General features: G+C 36.4%; 1 protein-coding gene across 1 annotated transcript in view; it reads right to left on the bottom strand.

Annotated features, from left to right (window-relative positions):
* Nucleotides 1-26,378, bottom strand: part of GRM5 (glutamate metabotropic receptor 5) — a 558,863-nt gene that overhangs the window by 522,185 nt on the left and 10,300 nt on the right. Inside the window, exon 3 of the mRNA XM_082749014.1 lies at nucleotides 1,711-3,000. The gene's annotated coding sequence lies outside the window, so the exon portion shown is untranslated. The remainder of the gene's footprint in view (nucleotides 1-1,710; nucleotides 3,001-26,378) is intronic.

Raw genomic sequence — 26,378 nt, 5'->3', positions numbered from 1 at the left:
CATAAGACTTGAACTCAGATCCCTGAGTTCTAGGAATAAGCTTGCATTAAAGGGAAAGAAGTACCTGTGCCCTCCTTGGACAAGTGGCAGAGGTGTCAAAGACAATGGGCAGATGCCACTTGCTTCCTAGGAGTCTAGGAACCCTTGTCTCAGGAACAATATCCATTCTCCTCTCCCTCCTAACCTCTGTGCGCAGATTACAGTGTTCTCAGATTGCACTCTAAAACCTTCCTGCCATCTGGAATGCCCAACCTTTCAAGTAAGATGCCATTCATTTTCCTTGTTTAGAATCAATTCCAGATTATTTCCCAAACCCTCAGATTCAAAGAACTTCACAGCTTGCCACCAAAGCTCCTTCTTTATTTGTTACCTTAAAAAAGCAAGTGACTTTAGGCTCTGTGGATCTGAATCTCTCCAAACAGCACTCAGAACTCTAGGTTCCCTTGGTTATAGTCTAAGTGTCTGCTTGTCCTTCTCAACCATTTCCACAGACCTCTCAGCATGCATTACACCAACAGCACAGCCAGGAGCTTGCAAATGTCTTTGGTACTTTTAGGGAGAATGCCCTGAAGATTCATTGATCTGGATTTCTGGGTGCTCTTCCTTCCTTGTATGCAGATCTAAAAACCCATAGGATCACAGAAAGACATTACTCCACAGAACTTCTGTGCCCTCAAACACAGAAGAATCTCTATGATTTGCAGAAATGAAAGAAATGGAGAAACTGAGTACACAAAGGTTAAGGGACTTTTTCAAGGTCACACATTTTCCTAGAGACCAAATCCAGAACTACCCAGGGTGGGACTAAACGAACTCACGGATACCAAGCCTGACTTCCACGCTTCCTCTCCTTCTCCTCCCCCACCCCCATTCATTCATACTCAACTCCCTTTCCTCCCCAACCCCCACCCGTTCCTCTTTCTGACCCCATCCTTTTCCAAAGTTCCATAAAGAAACCTAGTGTAAGGTTTTTTCCGTATCCCCCACTGGGAGTACTTGAACCTGAGCTTATAGGTCCAGAGCGATAGGTATACCCCCTTAAAAATGGCCCCCTGATCTAGAAAACCTCTTCCTCCGTAGTGCAGTCATGCAAGTGTCATTTTAGAAATGGAACATTGGCATTCACACCCCGCCAGGTCTCTCTTCTGCTGCTTCTTTTCAGGGAAAAGCATTAGCGAGTGCTCTTCCTAGCCCCCAAACACCTAATGGTCTCAAAGACCGATAAGCTCCCTTCTCCCTACAAGGCACCCTTTTGTGCACATGTATCGGTATGCGAGAAAGAGAGACCGAAATCCAAACGCCTCCTTTGGCTCAGATCTCTATTTTCTCCTCTGCTTTTTTTTTAGTTCGTTTTCTATGGAAACGAGCCCACTTAAGTCCCTCACTTATGCAAATAAAATCAAAATGATCTTCATAAACCTCTCGTTGGAGCGACGCCGCGGTAGCCTGGGCTCCTGACTAGAAATTCGTGTCTGATTCACACAGCACACGTCCTTGCAGGGTGACTTTTCTAAACTTGCAGGACGTCTCAGCGTCCCTGGCTCCACCATTCTCCACCTGCCCACCACCTGCCCTCCTGGGTGCCTTTGCCCGCGCTCCCGCCCCTCGCCTGAATGCTACCCGTCCCCGTGCTGGGGGAGGGGCTCCGGCGCTATCCTACTGCCGTGGTGGACTCTCAAGCTGAAAGAATGAAAACCGCGCTGTGCTTACCTGGCGCGCGCCCTGAGCCTGGCGCCCCCAGCCAGCCGCTCCTCGCGGGCTTCCTGCGCTCGCGTGCCGGCCTGGGCTGCAGCTGGAGCGCGAGTGACGGCGACGGAGGCAGCGGCGACAGGAGGCAGAGCGGCTCCGGGGCCCGCGGCGGTGGCGCTCTCGCGCGCGCCAGCGCCGGGAGCACGTGCCGCGCTCGGGCAGACGCAGCTGGAAGCGCAGCGCAGGGCCGCTTCCTACTCCTGCAGCGCGCGGCGCGGCGCGGCGCGGCAGGGTGGGGGTGTGGGCGGTGGACCGAGCAGGGCACAGACTCGGTGGGTAATCTGGAGCGTGGAGCTTCGTGGTCTCGGGGTGCAGGCGAGAGTAGGCTCGGGCTCCCTCTGCAGCGCTTCAGCTTCCTTCTGGGAGCTGCGGAAGGAGAAGAGCTGTGCGTGGAGGCGTGGGTGGTGTGTCACTCAGAGAGAAGCTGGGGGAGCAGGTAGATAATAAGCTTCATCCTGACGATGGCACTTAAACCCCTGACAATGATTAGGAGAAGGGGTGTCACTGCTGGAGGGTACAGGGAACCAGGAAGTCAGGGAACCCCAAGATGATTCAGAGGTGTGAGTGCTGAGAAAGAACCGTCTCTTTAACGGCATTACTTATTAATAATGCCATTTCGCATTTGTCTGCACTTCTTACAAACGATTCTTTATATATACATTAAAATTTCTCTCTCCGTAGTAGTTAAATATGTTTTACTTACTCAAATGACTTTCCTTTCCCTCCCCCACCACCCCCATAACTACCAAGACTGTAAAAAATGCTGAAGTTATCTTTACATTCCAAAAACAGACTTCATTTCCGCCCTTGAAAAAAAGAGATTGGTATAAATTAATTGCGTGGCTTAATTTAAAGAGAAGAAAGACATTGCAGCAATAGGATTATTACTATTCCCATTATACTTCCCTAGCTGAATTTTAGGAGCCAGGTGCTTGCAGCAGTTGAGTGAAAGACTGAAAGCTGAGGACACTCAGGTTGAAGCGGATGGTCCTGATGAATACATTACTAATGTAGATTTCCCAGGAGACCCTTGAAAACAAAACAAGTTGTTCTTTGATTGCCTCGGATTCAACCAGAAAAAGATACCATATCTACCACACCTTGTTGATCTTCACAATGGCATCTTTCTTCTCCCCATTTTCTTATGCACCCTGAGGGTGGCATTGTTAATTTCTCAGATTCTTTGACTGTAATCCAGGAAGCAAGCTTTAGTACTTTGTAGACAGGCCAGCAAAGGTGCAGTTGACCTTCCTGAATGAAAAAGATGAGAAACATGGTATGGATGAGAGAATACAAAAATAGTGAAAGTACCTAGGAAAATAAAGGGGAACTAATGGCTAGCGGATTCTGGAGATGTAATTAAGTTTGATTTACAAAATGATTTGTTAACCCACTTGACTGGGGGCACTGATGATAAGGAGGTCACAAATTTGATCCTGGCCTGGACTACTCAGCTTTGAGTGAGCATAGGACACCCTAAGTTTCCCATCCTTCCTCCTCAGCTGGAACTAGCTCAAAGCACATCAGTGAGTGAGCTAAACCTAAGAAAGAAGGGGTTCTCATGGTAGCTACTTAGTTACTTAAACTTCAATTTCCTATGCATATTTCCTGCCCTGCTATCTGCCATGGTTGTGGAGAGGATGGGATGAGATAACACATGTCACAGCATGTCAGAAATGATAAAGCACTCCATAAATAGAATACATAGTTTACCAAGACAGATCCACTTCTGAAAGTTAAAATGCAAAGGACATTCCCCATGTTGAACAATAGTGATATTTTCAGCAGAGAAGGAAAACACAATTATATAATCTTGAATTGCTCAATGACATTTTACAGTATAGCTTTACCTCACAAAGGTAATGTGCTGAATTAGGTAAAATTAAAATTTAAAGGAGCAAAGAAACAATGTTTTAAGTCCCCAAAATAAGTTTTCATTGTAAAATGTTCAAAAATATCTCTTTTGCCTTATAAATCTTACGTAGAATAGTGTAGAGGAATGAAAAAGTTATTTATACTTATAACAGATTAAATTTAAAACTTGGAATTTTCTTCGATTCCTTCCTTTCTATCACAGATGATAATTGGTCAGAAACTGGCTCTACCTTTGAAATGTATCCAAGAATGCTACCACTTCTAACCACCTTCACAGATACTGGTTGAATCAAACTATCATCATCTTTTTACCTAATTACAGCAATAGCTTCCAAACTGGTCTTTCAGCTCCTTCATTTTTCTCTATAGGCTATATTCAACACAGCAGCCAGAGTGGGTTTTTTGTTTTAGTTTGGTTTTGTTTTCTAAGGAAGTTAGCTTAAATCAAAACCCTCCAGTAACTTTCCATTTTACTCAGAGTCACACACAAGTCTTCACTATGACTCCACATAATCTGTCCCCACTCCATTACCTTTCTGACCTCATTTCCTAGTACTCTTCCCTTTTCGTTGCTCCTTCTGCTCCATCCACCAGGACTCCCTTGCTATTTCTTAAACATGCCTGACATGCTCAATCTAATGGTCTTTGCATTAGCTGTTTCTTCTGCTTGGAAAGCTTTGTTCACATGTTATCTTTGGGCTAAATTCTCTCCTTAAATCTTTGCTAAAATCTTATGCCCAACAAGTGTTTCCCAGACTACCCTATTTAATAGTACGAACTATTCTCCCTCAGGATCTTGGTGTTTCTGATCCCCTTTACCTAATTCTGTTTTCTCCCATAGCTCTTAATACAGTCCCGTATACTATATCTTTTTCTCATTTGTTATGATTACTGTTATTGTCAGTCTATGCTCCTCCCTCCCATTAAAATGTGAACTCAAGAAAAGGAATCTTTGTTTTATTGATATATTCTAAACACTGAGAAGAAAATTCTACCATAGAAACAACTCACTATGTTTGAGTGTTTAAATGAATCTGTAAATAGAGGTATACATCCTTCACTTCCCTAGTTGGCATCACTGACAGTAAGTCATGTGACTATTTGCAGGAGGTCTGCGAGACTACTGAGGCACAGCCCTTGTGCCCAACCTGGGCACACTACCCCACCTCTTACCCTCTTCTCTCTTTGCATTTGTGCTTCTTAAACTTAGCCAGTTCATGTTCTAGGCTCCAAAAGGATTATTGTAATCCTAATGTTTCACAACTATCTGGTTATCTCAATCCATCAACTAACAGATCATAAGTAGCCTTTTAAAATAATTAGTCTAAGTGAATCTATTTTCATTCCTTTAATGGTAACTCATCAAGCCTGTATTTTTTTCTTTTTTTGCCTGTTTCTATAAAAAGAACTGCAGTAGAATGTTGAACAAAATATGAAAACCCAAAGTTATTAAGTATATGTGTATGAGCATATTGATTTGTTCATACTATTTATTGTATATTTATTAAACTACCATGCACCAGGCATGGCTATGTGTTGGGCATACAATGGTAGATGAACTAGAATTGGTCTTTGTCCTTATGGAGCTTAAAGTCAAGTAAGGTTTTGGGTCGCACGAAGTAATATATCTTGCAGCTTGTGGGATGGGCAATGAAGAACTGAACAAGTGTGGCATGAAGAAGAGACTGGATATCTTTCCATAGAATGTTAAAAAAAATAAAACATAAGGAAAATTCTCTCTGGAATAGTAATATTAGGTATAGATCCAAAAAAGTCAACTATGCAAAGGATGTTGTATGTGTGTTTGCATTTATATGGGTTGGAGGTGGGGAGAAATGGTTGATAGTGAGAGTGAAGAAAGGAAGGGGTTTACAGTCATAAGGAACAACAGCTGGAACTTCTGAGGCAGGAGAACACTCGCCATGTTTTAGAAACTGAAAAGACTGGTGTCATTGAACTAGAGCTTGGAAAACCTTCACTGTATCTCAATATGCTCAACTGCAAAATGAATGTTGATCTTATTTTATCAGATCTTATTTAATAAATTTTAACTGGCTATATTTTAATTTTTAAAAAAAATATTTTATTTATTTAACAGAGATCACAAATAGGCAGAGAGGCAGGCAGAGAGAGAGGAGGAAGCAGGCTCCCTGCTGAGCAGAGAGCCGGATGTGGGGCTCAATCCCAGGACCCTGAGACTATTACCTGAGCCGAAGGCAGAGGCTTTAACCCACTGAGCCACCCAGGCGCCCCTATACTTTAATTTTAATTCAATTAATTAACATACAATGTATTATTTGTTTCAGGGGCACAGGTTCGTGATTCATTAGTCTTATATAATACCCAGAGCTTATTACCACACATACCCTCTCCAATGTCCATCACCCATCCACTCCATTCTTCCTACCCCCCAACCCCCTCCAGCAACCCTCAGTTTGTTTCCTGAGATTAAGAGTCTCTTATGGTTTGTCTCCCTCTCTGATTTCATCTTGTTTTATTTTTTCCTCTCTTCCCCTATGATCCTCTGCCTTGTTTCTTAAATTGCACATATCAGTGAGATCATATAATTGTCTTTCTCTGATTGACTTATGTGAACGAGGCAATTATACATAAAAGTCATTAGAAATAGAAAATGAAAGCCATGCAGAAAGAGGAGGTGGAAAACACTCCAGTATTTTTGACTAGTGCTGGATCTGTGGTCTACCAGGAAATATTTAATTATGAGTTCACTATCAAACAAAAAGAAGAGGGCAGATGTCTTACCTAATTATTATTATGTAATATAAGAAAATGAGTTTGTTTTTCCAAAATATTTTTGTTAGTAAGTGCTAATATCATTATATAGACACTTGTATAAACTGTCCTTAAAGACTCAAGACCTTCAACAAGGATTTTAGACAAAAATACGAACCTTTTTCATAAGTTTGTATATACACAAACTTATATATTATATAAAACTCCAATCTAGCTTCCAGGCAAAATATGGAAATTTAACTCAAAGAAGTTGTAACTTATGGGTCTAGGGTTATTTATCTCTCTATTCTCCAAGCATGCCAGATTTAGAATATGGCCCCAGGAATTTTTTTCATTTGTCTGATACTGGGTAAAAAAATATAATAAAAGAGCTTTATTTCTCAGTACTTGAGAAACTACAAGTATTTCAGTCAGTGTTTTCCAGGACATAGTCCTGTCCAACCAGTGCTCTTGGAAACTCACCTTCACTCTGTGGTCACTGGCCATATTTCACTCTTTCATTATGATAGGCAAAACCCTTTCTTTCCTGGACGCCCAGAGTGAAAAACGAGATCTAATTACATTTTGAGCCTGAACCCAAAGGGTGTTTCATAGTGCCTACTGGATTTCAAACCTAACAGATTCACACTTGAAAACTGGCTCTGACTTTTTGGGCCAGAGGGGATTGGGCAAGCTTCTAAACCTAAAAATCTCATTTTCTAATGTGGAAATGAGAAAATGGAAAATATAATTTGAAAAATACCTTGTTCTCTTGGTTATATAGATAATCATTTTGCAAACCAAAAAAGCAGTATAGTAAATCATGGTTCTTTTTTCTCACATTACTTTAAATTTTAGGTTTATTATTCAGTACAAAAGTATGTGTAGGCAAACTTTTTGACAATCATGTTGGATTATTAAGGCCTTAAATAACAAAAATAAAATTCCTCTCTGAACTATCTTTTTGTATTGACTAGAAATTCTTATTTCCCCTCTCTAAAATATAGATAATATTATCTTTCTAGTATGGTTGCTGCAAAGATATTAGCAATATTGAGGTGAAGGAATTGTACAGTCCCTGAAACATGGTAAGTACATGGTATTTGGTGATGATAATGACGTAAGAGAGGATTCATTAATTTTAATTTCCAGTTATTTACATACTGTACATTAGAGTGGGTTAAGCAGTAGACATATAGTTTGGAAATTGAGGCTCACTCTTTAAGACACTTGGAAATTTGAAAACCACTTTCTAGTCTGGTAGTGTTTGTGTCTTTGTAAATGTACTTAAATTATAGGACAAGGTCTTGTGGTAATTCTTAGTTAATAGTTTTGGTAAAGGAAGTGATTTGTTTCAACTACAGTAAAAAATATATTAAATCTAATGGCAGCATTCTGTTTTGCATTTTAATGACCAAGTAAAGTTACACAAATTTTGTCCTTCAAAACAGGGTTTAGAATCATTGCTTAATAGAACCCCTGGAAACTTTGTACCAGAATCATTGCTTAATAGAATCTCTGGAAACTGCACCATATACATAAAAGATAATTATGTTCTTAATGGTATGCATACAACTGTTGCAACTATTCATAAAACATTTAAATATAAAGAGTCCTAACCACTTAAAATCTAACATTGTAAGATTCACTGTAGTGATTTAGGTGCTTTCTGTTGTTTTTTCAATGTTTCATTTTCTTATAACTTTCTTATAAGTAGTTTATTGAGCTAAAGTCAATAATTTAAAGTTATGTAGTAATCAATGCAATGCCAGAAGCTTGAAAATTGAACTGATTGCTTCTTTTATTTTGCTAAATACTTGGTTTTTACGTCTCTTCAGGATTTAGCAGGGATGTTGAGCTGTGCTAGGCATGTGGATGTAACAAGAACATTGACTAATGACCCAAGAGCCCATTTGCTACAATTGAAGTAATAAAGTATTCAGTTCTGTTCCTTAACTTCTATAATCTATAAAATGGGGGAAACGCGGGTTAATCGTGAAAATGCAATAAGCTATACTTGTAAAGAACAGGTCTTGGCATATGGTAAACATTCAACACATTGTCAGTCATAAATACTAAAGAAGAGAAGGCAGATAGACACTTAGCTGAGTAAGAGCACAATCTCTGAATTCAATCTGTATGGATTTAATCTTGGCAGTGTTGCTTACTGGTTGTGTTTAAAGTGATTATTTAGGGGTACCTGGGTGGCTCAGTGGGTTAAGCCTCTGCCTTTGGCTCGTCGTGATCTTAGGGTCCTGCGATTAAGCCCTGTGTTGGGCTCTCTGCTCGGTGGGGAGCCTGTTCCCTCTCCCATGTCTGTTTCTCTGCCTACTTGTGATCTCTATCAAATAAATAGGTAAAATCTTAAAAAAAAGTGATTATTTAAAATTCCTGTATCTTAGTTTCATTTATAATGTAGTCAGAGAAGAATGTTAACTACTTCATAAGATCATTGTTAGTATTAAAAGAATTAGCTACTGTTAAGTTTTTAGAACAGTGCCTTGAACATTGTGAACATGCAGTGTTCACTATTATTGGCATAATATAGTAAACATTTTAATCCATAGTTACTCATTTAGGTTCCCATATTCTCTGATATACTGCAACCTTTTTGGGACAAGCATCATATTGTATTAATTCCCCAACCTTAGTATTGTGCCTAGCATGCAGTGGTTACCAAACATATTTAATGAATAAATCAGTGAATACATTCTATCAATCCATCCAGATTCTCAGGTTTTAAAGCAGCCTAAAATGAGTTCAGATCCATAAGCTTCTGAGTTTAGGGGCTCTACACATTAGAACATGGGCTACACATTAGAATAATTTAGGAGAGTTTTTTAAACCACTGATTTAATTAGTATCATGTGAAGACCCCAGGAATTAGTGTTTTTAAGAGTGTCACAGATGATTCTAATGTGTAGCCAATATTCAGAACAACTGCCCAGTCCACTTAAACCCTATGTGTTCATTTTAAATATATGGCATAAATTATATCATAACTTAGAGTAATAAGAGTATAGGTACCATATTTTAAGCAAAGCATAATTTGAAAATAGGTGCTGTGAGATTCATGGCCTGTTAACCCTTGCTGAGAATGGGAATCTTTTAAGATAAACTGCATTTCACATTTATAAAGATTTTAAAGGCGTACTTTATATCAGAAAGACACATATCCTCTCCAAATATTCTTCATATCAAATATGGGAAGTAGATGGTAAAACCCAGGGAGCTGAAGTAGCTTGCCCTTATCACACAAGTTTAAAATAGCTACTTGAAAAAGTAAAATAACATCCTGAAACCCAACAGTCATGCTATTTACAGTATTTCATGCTGCCTCTTGTCCCTGCAAACACCCCTATACTTTGACATGTAAATTGTGAATATTGTCATATTTGTTTCATATATTCTAGAAAAAAATATTTTTATTATAAAATCTCAAAGAAAGAGGCACCTGGGTGGCTCAGTCAGTGACGCATCCCACTCTTGATTCCTGCTGAGGTCGTGATCTCAGGGTCATGGGATTGAGCCCTGCTCTGGGCTCCCAGCTGGGCTTAGAGACCACTTGGGATTTTCTTTCTCCCTCTCCCTCTGTTACCCACCCTCCATACACACACATGTGAGCTCGCTCACATCCTCTCTCTCTAAAGAAAGGAAGGAAGGAAGGAAGGAAGGAAAGGAAAGAAAGAAGAAAAGAATCTCAAACAGATATCCTCAAACAGATATATCTTAGGAAATAAAAGAGAACAAAAGAAAAACATATTAGTAATTCATTTTATGAAAGTACATTCAGGAATAACTATGTTCAAAATATTGCAAGATCATCGATTCAATGTTCTATGTAAAGACAAAGAAACAAAAATATTTAATTGTCCAGTAACTTCAAAATAAGCTAGCTTTATTTATTTACATTTTATTTTCAACTTTTTAAGATTATATATGTTATGTGTGCCTGCATTTGTGTATGTGTTTTGTTGTATTTATAGACTCTAAAGCAAATAGTACTTGAGCGATTGTTACATGTCAGGATTTGCACTGTATACAAAGGTTACAAAGTATAACAACCTCTGGATTCTGAAGGTCTAGTTGCATTTATATGATACATGAATATAAATTGTATTCTGGTTGTCTTACTTGAAATTTTTCTAAACACTTTCCTGTATTTGTAATTGTACTGGCTGATTATTTTTTTTTACTACATTCTATTCGTATTCAAATGGATTATATAAGGAAATCCTCAAGAAAGGGTCAAAATTTTAGAAAAACTATGAGTTCACTCTTACTAGCTGGAATATTCACTTAGAATATTAAATAATCTATTTTCTAGTTATTGCTTTCTTTTTAGATTTTTAATGTTGTATTATTTTTCCCATTTCTTAGTAATATTCTTCAGTTAGAAAACCCAGTGGAGTTTTGTCCTACCTTCTTTTTTTAACATTTCCCTCCATAAATCTTCACTCAAAAAATAGGAAGATGGAAAGTAAAGGAGAAAGAAGAAAAAAAGAAAAAAAAACTGAATGAAGAAAGGAAGAAAAAGAGAAAGAGAAAGAGCTAAGGAGAGAGAAAAAAGGAAGGGATGGAAGGAGGGGAGAAAGAAAAGAAAAGAGTACAAGTAGAATTTTATAAAAATTGTCGTCTCAAGACTGCATAATCTAAAATAAATCATATAATTTATAAGGAAGTTATCCTCAAATGAAGGTTAAAATTTATGTCAGCATTCCAAATTTAAGACTCAGAGGCTCAGCTCAAGACCTCTTCTCCTGATCTCTTGATGTGCCATGGACTCCTGTCTGGTTTCCATGGTGACCATTTTCATGAGTCTTTTAAATAATAAGAAAAATTTCTCTTCTCTCATCATTTATTTCCAGAATCTTTGAATTAGAATATTTCCCCTCTTCCTGGCTTACCAGAGAAGACTGCCTTTAACTTAAACAACTTTAACTTAGATAATAAATTATCATCTCAAGAAAGAACTACAAGAAAGAGAAATAAATATACATTGGGCATTACAAATTTAAGTTTTAGACAATAGATGAGTGGAAGAGCCTTATCTTTACTTCCCTAATGAAATGCATATAAATATACATCTCCTTCTTCTATGGAAATAACATCTGTAACACCAGTAAAGAGCTACTGAGGAAATAGAACTTGAGGGCATAAGCTGTGCTTCAGGGAAATTAAGTTAATAACCTATAGATGATTTCCAAATTCAAAACATTCTAAATATGACTCCCTCGCACCAAGTAATATGCAAAATATAATTAAGAAGTTCCCTAGAAACCTTGGCATTTTCTACTATAAGCATATTCTACCTAAATTTAAGCTCTCAATTTTGTCAGATCCATTATTGTTTCTTCAAAATTTTAATCCAATCCTTTTTTATTTGATTATATTATGTATTTTATTATGAGTTGTTGATTTCCAATTAGATACAGATAAATATACATTGAATACATATATGAATATATATGGTTTTTATAGTTATATATATGTATGTTTTGTTATATATAAATGTAATTATAAAGGCAACATACCCAGACAACAATATTTGATAACAGGATTGGTATAAAGTTGAGTTTTAAAATGTTCAGTGCTAGTGATTAATCTGTGTTCTATAGTTAAAAAATATTTAAAGGCAGAATTATGCAAACTTCAGGTTATAAGACATCTTTAAAGTACTGTTATCTAAAAAAATATAGGAAACAAACTTAAATTTGAATTTCAGATTAATTAATTATTTTTCCTAATATAATTATGTGCCAAATACGTCATGGGACATACACTAAGCAAAAATTTCTTTTCTTAAAATTAAAGTTTAACTGAGTGTCCTGTATTTTTATTTGCTAAATCTGGCAAACCAATTTTTTTTAAGATTTTATGTATTTATTTGACAGAGAGAAATCACAAGTAGATGGAGAGGCAGGCAGAGAGAGAGAGAGAGGGAAGCAGGCTCCCCGCAGAGCAGAGAGCCCGATTTGGGACTCGATCCCAGGACCCCGAGATCATGACCTGAGCTGAAGGCAGCGGCTTAACCCACTGAGCCACCCAGGCGCCCCTGGCAAACCAATTTTTAAACCACATACTCAAACTGCCCTATGTTCTGGGAATCTCACAGTGCAGTGGGGAACATGGAGGAGAAACAGTGACAAACAGTTAGATGAGACCTGGGATAGAACATTGTACAAGCTGCTAGTTGAGAGCTGTTTACAGAGGCTTTGAAAGCACCCAGGAGACAAAAATTTAAGATCTGGTGATCAAATGTTAGAAAATTATAGTTATACATGGTTACATGTTCTAAAAGTCAAATCCTGTGACTGGGAGGCAAGAGCAGGATCACAATGGAAACAGAACTCTTTCCTCTTGAAGATGCCTCCTGGGCCTACAGTTCATGATATCAAAGAGCCTCCATCCTGCAGTAATTACTTACAGTAGATATCAAAGAAGCATCATCAAAAAGCAACACCCAGACTAATACAACATAGCCGTTGATTTTTTTTAATGGATGAAAGTATCAGTTATGAAGCCTCTGGCAGTTTCTGTGAAAATTTGAAAATAATTTTGATAAAAGTAGCTCTAATAATATCTGAGTGCTTGAGAACAGCAATGAAGCCTTACTCATCTCAGTACTTCTAACACAACACTGTGCGTGGCAATCAAAACATATTTTTAGAGTAAATAAATTAATACCTCTTTACTCCCCTACTGATTCTGCTTATCTGTTCTGTTTTATCTAATTCTTGGCATACTTTCTTCCTCATGTTGGCTGGTATTCTTTCAGCCGAGAAGCTAACTGAGAGAGTGTAGATGTTCATGTTATAGAGCTTGCCTCAAGGACACAATACAACTAGAATCTCTTTCTACAATGACCAAAGAAGGGTAACAAAGTCATGTGGGGTTTGGGTGGGCATCACCATCTAGTGGTAGCAGGTTGGTATGGATACAAGGACACTGAAGTGTCTGATGATCCTTGATGTAAGGTAGATGGAGACAGTCTAGTGCCGGATGATCTACTGAGGCTCTGAGGAGAAGCAAACATCCTGTATGCCCTCTACTGAAAACGGTCAAGCCAGGGTTATGCAATTGTTCCATGAGACAGGTATATTGGGTATATTCATGGCAAAGTATATTCATGGCAAGATTCAACCCTAACAAGAAGCTTCAGTATGGATACTACACAGCTAATATGACATGAAAGTAGAAGGAAAGAATGTCATCTGTGGAATGAGGTCCACTGGATATTGTGTGTGACAAGTTATTCCAGGATGAATTATGACCCTAAAAAGATCCTAAAAAGGGTCCCCAGAGAATAAAATGATTAAGATGTATACCCATAAAAAAACTCAAAATAAAATCAATAACTACTTGTAAAAACAGTGCAAAAAGTCTGTAAAGTTATTTATCCCAATGATAGCTGCCTCAATATTTATTTTCCAATAACAAGTATAAAGTATAAAGTCAATTTGAAAGAAGAGTATATATTTGCTATGCCCCTGAAATGTTCATGATTGGTTTTCCATTTGAGTAGCATAAGACCGGGCCTAAAATGGCAAAATTAATTTTATCTAGTAAGTCTCTTCCTACTGGTGAAGTAAGGCTAGTAACCTCCATTGGTTAGGTCTGATTCTGAAACAGGTGGAGAGACCACAGTGGATATACTCAGTTTGCTGACTCTGGATGCTTTCAGCTACTATGCCTTTATGCATTTTAAAATTGTATGTATTCCTTTGCAATATTTTTAAATGCATACGATATACCATTTATAAGATAGGCTGATTGAAAGTGTTGAGTGAAACTAGGTATCTTTCTTATTAATCATGTCTTTCCAAATATAGTCTGAAATGTTTGTGTTATTTTTATTTTTATACAGAGTATTAATAGAGTATTAATAGAGCATAGTAAATGCAGTGTTTTGCACTATTTTTTATTTATAAGTACAAGTTATCCTCTTTGACATTTTTCATTGCTGTATAGAATTTCTTTATAGAGAGGTATGACAATTTTTGAACCAGTAACTACAAATAAACAATTAAGTTGTTTCCAGAATTTGGGTATTGCCAATCAGATGATAAAAAGTACTCTTACTAAACATAACATTTCACACAACTGTGAATATGTATCATGCATATACCCAAAGAATATTTTCAGTTATCATTTTGACAGTCCTAAAATTCCCTCCATACAGGTTGTCCTAGTGAAAACTTCAGCACGATGTATATCCTTTTGAAATGCTCTTAACTTCATCCCCTTCTTTTCCTAATGAGTGCATCTTTATCTTTCAAGATAAACTTGCTTCCCTACACATTCACTAAAACAGTATGTTCATCATAGGTATGATCTTGACAAATACAGTAGGAGAAAAATGACATCTCAGTATGGTTCTAATCTGCATGTCTCTTATTATGAATAAGTCCAAGTATCACTTTATATACTTATGAGTCAGTTGTAATTCTATCAGCCATCCTTATCATTTGCTTCTTTTTTTCTGGAGCTTATTATGCTTTCCTTACCGATTTTTAAAAACTCTTTTCATAATAAAAAAAGTAGATCTTTGTGATATGAGTTGCAATTTTTTTTCAGTTTTTCATTTATCTATGAATTTTGCTTTTTGTGTTGATTAAATGAGATTTTTTAAAGATTGAAGGAATCCAATTGGTCAAATTTCCTAATATTACTTCTGGGTTTAACCCTATAATAGAAAGATTATTTTTTATTTACATATAATGTGTTATTTGTTTCAGGGATACAGGTCTGTGATTCATCAGTCTTACACAATTCACAGGACTCAGCATAGCACATACCCTCCCCAAAGTCCATCACCCAGACACTCCATTCCTCCCACCCCTTCCCCTCCAGCAACCCTCAGTTTGTTTCCTGAGAACAAGAGTCTCTTATGGTTTGTCTCCCTCTCTGGTTTCATCTTGTTTCATTTTTCCCTCCCTTCCCCTATGATCCTCTGTCTTGTTTTTCAGATTCCTCATATCAGTGATATCATATGATAATTGCCTTTCTTTGATTGACTTATTTCACTTAGCATAAATGTCCTCTAGTTCCATTTATATGGAACTAGATATCTTTTTGATATCTTAGGCAAGATATCTTTTTCATGACTACATGGTATTCCATATATATCACCTCTTCTTTATTCATTCATCTGTTGATGGACATCTAGGCTCTTTACATAGTAGTTTGGCTATTGTGAACATTGCTGTTATAAACATTCGGGTGCACGTGCCCCTTCGGATCACTACATTTGTATCTTTAGGGTAAATACCCAGTAGTGCAATTGCTGGGTTATAGGGTAGCTCTATTTTAAACTTTATAAGGAACTCCGTACTGTTTTCCAGAGTGGCTGCACCAGCTTGCATTCTCACCAACGATGTAGGAGGGTTCTCCTAGAAAGATTTTTTTTTCTAGTACTTTTATTGCTTCTATTCTGTTTCTGTTTCTAAGCTTCAGATTATCAGACTTCCTTTTGTTCTAAATGTTTATTTTGTGCTAAATCATGAGGTATACATCTAACTTTGTTTATTCCAGAAAGCCACCCAGTTGTACCAATCATGACATTAAATATCTATCTTTCCTCCCCTGATTTGAAAGTCCACCATTTTCATATACTAAACAATCAATTATAGTTGGATTCATTTTTATATCATTTATATCATTTATATCAACCAATGGCAACTTTGTCCATTGGGGAACATCTGGAAATGTCTGGGGATGTTCTGATTGTCGTAACTTGGAAGTGGTACTGGCAGGTGTTGCTCAGAGGACACATTTGTGGCGAAATATCCTACATTGCACTTGACAACAATTGTGTATCCTAAGAGGTCACTAATGCCAAACTGAGAAACCTTGCCCTTGATTTATATTCTAGTCCACTGAGCCGTCTGTCCATGAACCTCCTTCATACAATATTAGCTATCATAGTTTTCTGATATAATGCCAGATATAGTTAATTCCTTTTCAGTATATATCTTTTCTTGAAATTTTACTGGTTATTCCTGATTGTTTATTTTACAAAAAAAAAAAAAAAAAAACAATCTCTTTCTCTAACCTCCATCCTGGCACCCAATAAATCTCTAGGCATTTTTATTGGCATTGTGTTAAATTTTAAGCAACTTGGGCAGAATTGCTGTCTTTATCTTTTGTTTTCCTTAAAAACCTTTTTTTGTGTCATTCACTTGTCCTCTAATTTTTTTATCTTATCAAAACCTTCTCTGTTTATAAGTTTAATTTCCTTTAATTTTTATTTGAAATGGGAGTCTTACTTTCACTATATTTTTTGGTGTCCTTTGTTTGAAGCTAATGGGTTTTTATAAATTAATTTTTAGCTTAATAATTCTTATCTTTTGTAAATATTTTATTTGACTTTAAACAGTTTTGCAAGATTGATTTGCTTTTACATAAACAATTATATGATCGCCAGAGAATGATAATTTTATTTTTCTAATTTGTATACCTCTTTTTTTCTTTCTTTCTTCAACTGTACTGCCTAATAACTCGCAAATGATGCTACATAATAGTGGTAAAAACTGGTAGCTTTGTTTTATTTCTGATTTTAACAAGAAAATGTTTTCCAGCAAACATGATGCCTGCCTATCTATTGCTATTCTATCGAAAATAGATGTTGAATTCTGACAATTTTTGTAATATTTTTGGAAATTATTTGTCACTCCTAGTAAAATTAAGTAGTGTTAACCAACAATAAAACATTCTTTTATTTCTAGAATAAGCACCATTTGATAATAGTTTGTTGTGCTTCTATTGCTTTGCTCAATTCCACTTATTAATCTTTTATTTAGAATCTGCATTAATACTCTATTTGAACAAACAGAGGAAAATATTGTTTTCATTGTATGATGCAGGCATATAACAGCATTAGTATCATGTTACTAGCAGCATCATTTCTTTCTTATGAGATTTGAATTCTAAATGTTCCCATCCAATAATCCCATCACTCTGGAAAAGACCAAGGATCCACAGATCAATTAGTTTTTGTTAGTGTAACTAACCCTCGCTCCTGTAACAGATAAATCCCTAAACCTCAAAAAGACTTACTGGTTGCTCATGTTAGTCAGCAGGGACAGTGGAGAAATTGGGGTTGAGATGCAAGAAATGGTGTCTTTTCTGCTACATATTAATTTAGGACCCAGGTAATTTCTATCTTGTGGCACTGCTATTTTTGATACATAGTTTCCAAATGTCTCTGGAGTGGGAAAGGAGACAGTGAGGGTTTTATGATCCTAATTATGATGTGTATCAATTCCACCTACATTCTGTTGGCCACAATTAAGTCAAATGGCCCAATTTAATCATGAGGGAGATTGGAAAACATGATCTTCATTTACACCCAGGAGGAAAATGAAACAAGTTGTTTAACACATTGGCAGCGGCAAAAAACAAAAGCAAAAACCTTTATCACCTAATCCACAAGAAAAGCAGAAAAGTGAGGAATCTGAGAGTCAGTAACAAAACCAACAAATAACAAAAAAAGTCATATACCTTAACTTTTTCTATGTCTGTTCATAATATAGTTTTCTAAATGCTATCTTGCCTGAATTTTGAGGTCCCAGCTGCTAGAAGTATACTACCAAGGGGCAGGTTTAATCCATTCCCCCAACTAGGTCTCTATCAGATTCTCATGCTCCAGACCACTATACATCTGCCCTAACTGTCCCAAGACTAGATACCAGATAACCAAGGACAGCTTCTATTCCCCAGAGCATGCTGAAATTATCCAAAGTAGCTCATCCCAAACTTGTTTCCCCGTGGAAACCACAATAAAGGCACTTGCCCACAGTTCTTATCTTCCCTTCTGCTTTGTGCCAGTCTGGTGTTTCTCTTGAGTAGGCCTGCTCAGCATGCGGTCTTCTCCTCAGGGAACTGTGAATAACAAACTATAAAACTCAGTTTTCTTTCTCCTGATCCGTGGTTGGCTTCACCATACCTCACCGACACTTAAAACACTCTTAAAAGGGCACCTGGCATGGATGGGGCTAAAGAGTAAAATGCTAAGCAAAATAAGTCAGTCAGAGAAAGAGAAATGCCATATGATTTCACTCACATGTGGAATTTAATAAACAAAACAATTGAGCAAAGGGAAAAAGAGAGAGATAAGTCAAGAGACAGACTCTTAACTACAGAGAACACACTGATGGTTCCCAAAGGGGAGGTGGGTACAGGACAGGTGAAATAAGGGATGGGGATTAAGGAATGTGCTTATCATGATGAGCCCTGGGTAACACACAGAATTATTGAATCACTATATAGTACGCCTGACACTACTATAGCACTATATGTTAATGATACTGGAATAAAATAAAATAAAATAAAACAAAATGATTTTTTTTAAGGGCTTATAAATGCACAATCCATCTTCAGGAAAACATATGCATTTTCAGAGCCTAATCAACAGAAATGTCTCAGAACATCATCTTTGTCAACACAGCACTATTAGTTTGGGTCCAAATTGATGAAGGAAACAGATATTTACTTGCATTATCCAAGGGAGAAAGCCCAAATAGTCAAATCAGTTGAATGCCTCTGTCCAAACCAGTTCTTAAATGAAAATTCATTCAATGTCATCAGCATATAGGGGCATTGCACTCAATTCTCAAGAAGAGAAAGAAAATATGTTTCTAACTGACAAGAACATTTATATTTTGATAGCTTCAAAACTATATAAGAAAACTTACCTAAAATTTGTTGTAAGCTATTTCCTCTAAACTATGCAAGTGTGTCCAACTTAGAAAATCTACCACAAACTCAATGAAATAGTAACAGTCTAATTTATAAAACTAGCAGAAGGTCAGGTGCCAGTTCATTTTTTAAAATTTATTTTAAAGATTTTTATTTATTTATTTAACAGATAGAGATCACAAGTAGGCAGAGAGGCAGGCAGAGAAAGGGAGGAGGAAGCAGGCTCCCTGCTGAGCAAAGAGCCCGATGTGGGGCTCAATCCCAGGACCCTGGGATCATGATCCGAGGCAAAGGCAGTGGCTTTAACCTACTGAGCCACCCAGGCACCCCGGGTGCCAGTTCATTTAATGGCTATTTTTCATTTCTTGTTTCAGTGCATCATTTCCGGAGGTTTGTTTGTTTGTTTGTTTGTTTTTTAGAAAGAGAGCATGCAAGCAAGGGAGGAGGGGCAGAGGGGGAGGGAGAGAGAGAATCCTAAGCAGGCTCTACACTCGCTCACTGTGAGCCCCACACAGAACTCAATCCCACAACCCTGAGATCATGACCTGAGCTGAAATTAATAGTCCAATGGCCAACTGACTGAGCCACCCAGGCACCCCACCTAAGGTTTATCTTTATAAATGTGATTATCTTACAGGACGTGATTCTTTCCTAGAGTTCTCAACCTCTTCTGTAACAGTTGTGTTTCTCAGGCATCGATATAGTTTCAGGTTTGACATAATAACACCATGAATCACTGTTAAACGTACTTACAGGATTGTGCTATTAACCTAGATCTAAAGGTCCCTAGTTAGAAAGTACTACCAAATAATTTTTAATTTGATTTGTGTTCTACTCAGAACTTGGAGTATCAGGTATTATGGATTTCATCCTCTACTGGGTAAGCCATATCTTGGTTTGTTTAGCACATTTTTGTCAAATATTATTTAGTTACTCTTGTATTTATGGGAATGCTGTACCAAGTTCCCTGGGAGAAAAAGCAAAGCAGAGGACCTCTAGATTAGTGTGTGCTTAACGTCAAGGATCTGACTTGAGTTTGAATTCTAGTTCTTAGATTTAAGTAGCTCCTGCAAGCTTCATCTGATAACTTAAAATCTATAAATGAGTTTTGTACCTTTGAAATGTCAACACTGATATCTTTCTTTAACCATGTCAGAATTTAATGAGCTAATGCATATGACATAATTCAAATAAAGTCTTCTAAAGAGGGCTTGCTGGATAGTTAAGGGATTTGGATGAAATTCACCCAGATTGTACATTTGTACATTTTAATGTCAATTTAGGCCAATAAAGGAAATATTCGTCTATCCATGCCTGACCTTCTATGATGCCCTAAACCTAAATATGCTGTCTCAGACATCCAGCAGACCATGTTTCCTGGTACACTGAACTCTTGAGTGCTTGCCCAAGTTTCTGACACAGAAGTGATTGCTTTGTTGTTTAACAAAACAAAAAATAATAATGTTACCATTGGTTGGGCATATAATAAGGTCTAAGCATCTTATTAGGCATTTTGCTTTCATTGACATAGGAATCCCATGATTAGGTATTCACACGTCAAATCTTTCCCTTCTTTCCTCCCTTTCTTTCTTTCTTTCTTCCTTCCATCCTTCCTTTTGTACCTACACCCCACCACCCCCTTTTTATTTTCCATGTAGTATTCCCACAGAAAAGGACACCTGGTCCTCCTCATACACAAGTTAGAACTTAATTACCTAATTAACAATCTATGCATGCTAAACTCCATGGTTCATAGATTGTAACTTTAAAATGAATAAATTAAAATAGTAAATAGTAAATTTTACCATTTAACACACCTTCAAAGGAAAACTGTGTACGTTCTATGAAATAGTTGCCTAGGAAACAAATAATTTCATCTTATTTTTGGCATAGAACTGTAGGTGTATAAATGCTGTGAATCAGTCCCCAAACAGCATGAAAGCTGGTATTTATGAAGCCAGCAAGACAGGGAAGGAATTTCTACCTCATGGTAGATTAGGAAATCTAGAGAGGAAATGAGGTTTAAAATTTGTCTAAGAATTCTTTGAGAGATCCATTAGACAAGAACATCCCCTCAAGTTACTTGAAGATGGTAGGATGGTTGATATTTCTCCAAAGATATACAAATGGCCAATAAATATATGAAAAGATGCTCAAAATCACTAATCATCAGAGCAAGGGAAATTAAAACCATAATGAGATATCCCCTTAAACCAAATAGGATGGCCACTATGAATCATCATCATCATCATCATAATTAATAATAATGTGTTGGTGAAGGTGTGAAGAAATCAAAACTCTTATACATCATTGGTGGGGATGTAAAATGGTGCAGCTGCTATGGAAAACAGATGGCGGTTTCTCAAAAAATTAAAAGTGGAACTTCCATATAATTCAGCAATCCCATACATATCTTCATATTTACCTAAAAATACAGAAAAAAATCTTGAAGATATATTTACGCATGACATTCTTATTGCCATGTTATTCACAGTAGCCAAGAAGTAGAAGCAACCCACATAGTCATCCTTGAATGGATGGATAAAAAAAATGTGATATACACATACAATGGAATATTACTTAGCCTTAAAAAAGGAGGAAATCTTGTCATCTGCCATAACATGGATAAATCTTGAGACCACTGTGTTGATTGAAATGACATGTCAGGAAAAGACAAACATCACATGATTCTATTTATAGTAGATACCTAAAATAGTCAAACTCTTAGTAGAATCGTAGTTGTCAGAAGCTGGGGTGAGGAGAAAAAGGGAACAATTAAATGATTATAGGTCTTCAGTTTTGCAAGATGAAAAAGTTCTAGAAAGCCATTGTAGTAACATATGCATATAACTGATATTGCTACACTGTGTAGCTAAAAATGGCTAAGAGAATAAATTTTATGTTTTTTTACCATAAAAAATATAAAACAATTTTGGACTATTCAGATCCTTTGCCTTTTCATATAAATTATTGTCTCTAATAAGTATAGTGTCTTTTTTATTCTTAATAATGATAATTTGTATTTTTTTCAATTGTCTAGTCATTTATCAAGTTTAATCATCTATTCAAAGACCAAACTTCTGGTTTCATTAAGTTTTCTCTATTATTTTTCATATTTCTATTTCATTGATTTTTTACTTCATTTATTTCTTCTCTTACACTTATTATTTCCTTCTATTCAGTTGTTTTGAGCTTAATTTGGTCTTCTTTTAGTAGTTTCTTAAGTTGGAGTCTTAGAACATGGATTTGAGTCTTTTCTCTACTGGTGTTTTTAGTGCTATAAATTTCATTATAAGCTGTACCCAACAAATTTTGATATATTAGACATACATTTTGACTTGTTTTAAAATGTTTTCTAATTTCCCTTGAGCTCTATTATTCAACCACATGTTATTTATAACTGTGTTCTCTAATTTTTGAATACTTGGAAAGGTACTTTTTTTTTTTTTAGCTTAATTCCATTGTGGCCTACATACATACTCATGATTTCAATCTTTTTAAATTTGTTGAGACATTTTTTAGATTCAGAATCTGATCTATCTTGATGTGTTCTGCACACAGTTGAAAAAAATGTATTTTATGTTTTGTTGGTTATAGGATTCCATAAAAACAATTGGGCCAAACTGATTGATAACTCAGTACCTGTCTTAAAAATTTTTGTCAACTTCTTTTACCCACTACTATGAGAAAAGCACAGAAGACTACAGTTATAATTGCGGATTTGTCTATTTCTCCTTTTGGCCCTATCAGTTTTTTGATTTTTGCAATTTGAATCTCTGTATGCATACACATTTCAGATCACTATATATTCTTGTTAAAATGACCCCCTGTAATCATATCATGCCCATTGTTGTCACTTACTGTAAAGTCAATTAGTGTCAAATTCAGCTAATATTTTCCTGGTGTATGCAAGCAAATTGAGTCCATCAATATATTCAAAAGTATAACATATCATGATAAGTAGGCTTCATCTCATAAATGAAGCGCTATGTCAACATTGGAAAATAATTTAATTCAGTATATGAACAAAATATGAAAAGAGGAAAAATCCATAATGACCTCAATAGAGGTATTAAAATATTTGACAAAAATTAACCATTTATTTATAATAAAAGCTCTCAGTACACTATAATTAAAAAGGAATTTTCTCAACCTGAAAAAGAGCACCTATGAAAAACTTTTTCCTAAGAGTAAAGGATCAAATTCTTTCTCACTTAAAAAATCAACAACAAATAAAAATTGTCTTCTGTTACTAAATCTATTGAATATTTTACTGGAGGTATATCTTAACTAAAGCAGTATGACAAGATAAAAACAAACAATGCATATAAATTGAAAAGGAAGAAATTAGTATTTATATATGACATTGTAGTCTACATGGGAAAATCACCAAAAATATAGCCCAAAAAGCTTCTAGAACTAATAAGTGAGTTTAACAAAATTAGAGGATGTAATTCAATATATAAAATTTAGTTGTATTTTATATATAATTCATGGAATATTGAGGTAAAGCAAAAAAGCCACCTAGGATATAAAATTTAAGATGGTACTCATTTTTAGAATTAGTGGGACAATCAATAAACAATATGAAATTTAGGGGCACCTGGAGGGTTAAAGCCTCTGCCTTCAACTCAGGTCATGATCTCAGGGTCCTGGGATGGAGCCCTGCATTAGGCTCTCTGCTCAGCGGGGAGCCTCCCCCTCTCTCTCTGCCTGCCTCTCTGCCTACTTGTGATCTCTCTCTCAAATAGATAAATAAAATCTTTAAAACATATTTTAAATTTTTTAAAATTTTTAATTTTTAATTTTAAAAAACTTAAATTTAATTTTAATTTAAATTAAATTAAAATTTAATTTTTAAAATTTTTAGATTTTATAATTTAAATAAAGAAATAATACAATAACACCAAAAATCTGAAATATTTAGTGATAAGTCTAATAGTATGTATCTGATTTGTATGCTAAAGATTTGTATGCTAAAAATTGCAAAACAAGAGAAATTAATTGCCAAGAGAATTTAATAAAGATTTAAGTTGATGAACAGATAAACAGTGTTCATCAATTAAAAGACATGAATTCTCCTCAGATTGGTCTATAGATTAAATTCTAGCCTACATCAGTCTCTCAGCAAGTTTTTAAACTTTTGGTAGGAATTTATAAGCTTAATCTAAAATTTGGAAAGTGAAAGAATTGGAACAGGCTAAACACCCACAATAAAAAAAAAAAAAAAAAAAAAAGTTGGAGGACTGAGACTCACTCCCTGATTTCCATGTTCACTGTAAAGCTACAAAAATCAAGACTTGAAAGGCAACATAAAGCATGGTTCCACTTATATAAATTCTGGAAAAGACAAAACCCTAAGGATAGAAGCAGATCGCCTTTTCGCAAGCGCTCATGGTGGGGGAAAGGGAATAATCGCAAAATGGCACCAGGGAATGTTTTGGATGATGGCAAGTTGTGGAAGGATTTACACAACTACATAGAGCTGGTCACATTATGTATGTACTACATGATGATCACTAGGAATAGTAGGTAAAACCATGAATAGAGGAATCATGGACTACAGATTCAGGATTTATTTTGTTTAAGTAACAGCTCACCTCTTTCTTGCCAGTGTCATCTCAGGGACTTAGATAGTGGGTGATTCCCATTTTTCTCATTTGTAAAATAATGATGGTAATTGTAAAGCTCTTTTGGCACAGTGCTTAGCACATGCATGTGATATATATTTTTTAATTTCCCTTCACTTCCTTGCTTTTTATGCCAGTATTTCTCAACGTCTGACTTTTGAGCTTCTGCCACCAGAGTCTCTTGTATATTAAAACATAATCTTTGAGAATCAGATTGCAGAAAGTACATTTTAACTAGTGCTGAAATTGAGCAATGATGCTCTGATACTCTCAGGCTTCACTTGTCTCCAGTCACTGTCCCTCCTTCTTTTCCATAGGCAAAATCCTTACCTGCAGGATCTTCCTCAGTCTCTAAGAATGATTTTAATCGAGAGCCATGAAGGATTCATTTGTGTTCTCAAAGTGTCATCTGAGGACTTGGTGTATCAGAATATCCTGAGAGTGCTTGTTAAAAATCCAAATTTTTGAACTCCAGTCCATACCTACTAAATTATAATCTCTAGGGATAAGGATTCAGGACTCTGCATTTAAACAAGTTTCCCAGGTGATTCTTATAAGCTGTAATATTTAAGAACTCTAGCCAAACCCACCAATTGCACTTACTCAAAGTGTGACTAATATTGGGTTCATTTTGGGGTAACTCTACTGTCCTGTGGCTGGTTCTCACTTCCAAGCAGCAGGAATGGAGGAATTCAGTGTATTTATGTTGGGCAGATTCTGGCCCCAGCCTACACCTAATGACCAGGTGCTGATTCCTACTGACATTTCTTTATTCTGCACCTGTTTATTGAGCCGATAGTAGGTGTCTGGCCCTAATCTATGTGTTGGGGATATAGCAGCGACTACAAAAAAAGAAAAAAATTTTCGTGAAGATAATTTTCTAATGCATATACATACAATTAACAAAATTAAACAGTTAAGGATAACCTTTTAGATGATCAAACATTGTTATGGAGAAAAATGAACCAAGGATGGAAAGAGAAGTGTGAAGACTATAATTTTAAATAGGACGATCAAGAGAAGTCTCACAGGAAGTTGCTGCTCTTCCTGCTTCTTGTGTTTCTTAATATGGCATAATGAAAAAATAACCTTTTCATTACTAATGTCATGCTTACCCTCTTTTAGGAAGCATTCCTAAAAGGAAGCATACCTCCTAAAAGAGGTAACACAGAGGTAACTATTACCATCATGGGTCACTGGCCTGTTCAGGACGGTTTGGCTAGCCCATCCTCTAAAGTCTTTTACCATAGCCTTCAGATGTGAAATCCTGGGACAGGACTTGGTTTTGCCTAGAACCTGGAACTGGGTCTGGCTATAACATCTGCCCCAGGTCGGTTTCCCTAATTCAGCCATTACCAAAGGCACCTAGGGATGGTAGATTCACCTAGATTTGGAGGACTCCTTGCAGTAATAGACTCCCACCAGGAGAGGGTAGCAGAGGGTTGCAGAGCTTCCGCGGGCATAGGTCTTCCCCCATGGAGGCTATGTTCAAACAGAGCATTAATTAATATAGTCCAAGTCAAGAGGTGAGTTCACTGGGTAAAGCATTGGCCTGAGAAAGATGTCATTTGTAAGAGTTGGGATTCATCTGGAATTATACATGCCCTGGTAGAAAGGGAAAGCAAAGTGTTTCAGAGTGACAATTCCAGAACACTTTTCTAATAAGGTCTCTTACCTGCTAACAAACCTTTG

The sequence above is a fragment of the Mustela nivalis genome (genome assembly GCF_964662115.1).
Source record: "Mustela nivalis genome assembly, chromosome: 9".
Lineage (NCBI taxonomy): Eukaryota > Metazoa > Chordata > Mammalia > Carnivora > Mustelidae > Mustela > Mustela nivalis.
The sequence above is the reverse complement of the archived record's forward strand: the minus strand, read 5'-3'. Positions and strand labels throughout refer to the sequence as shown.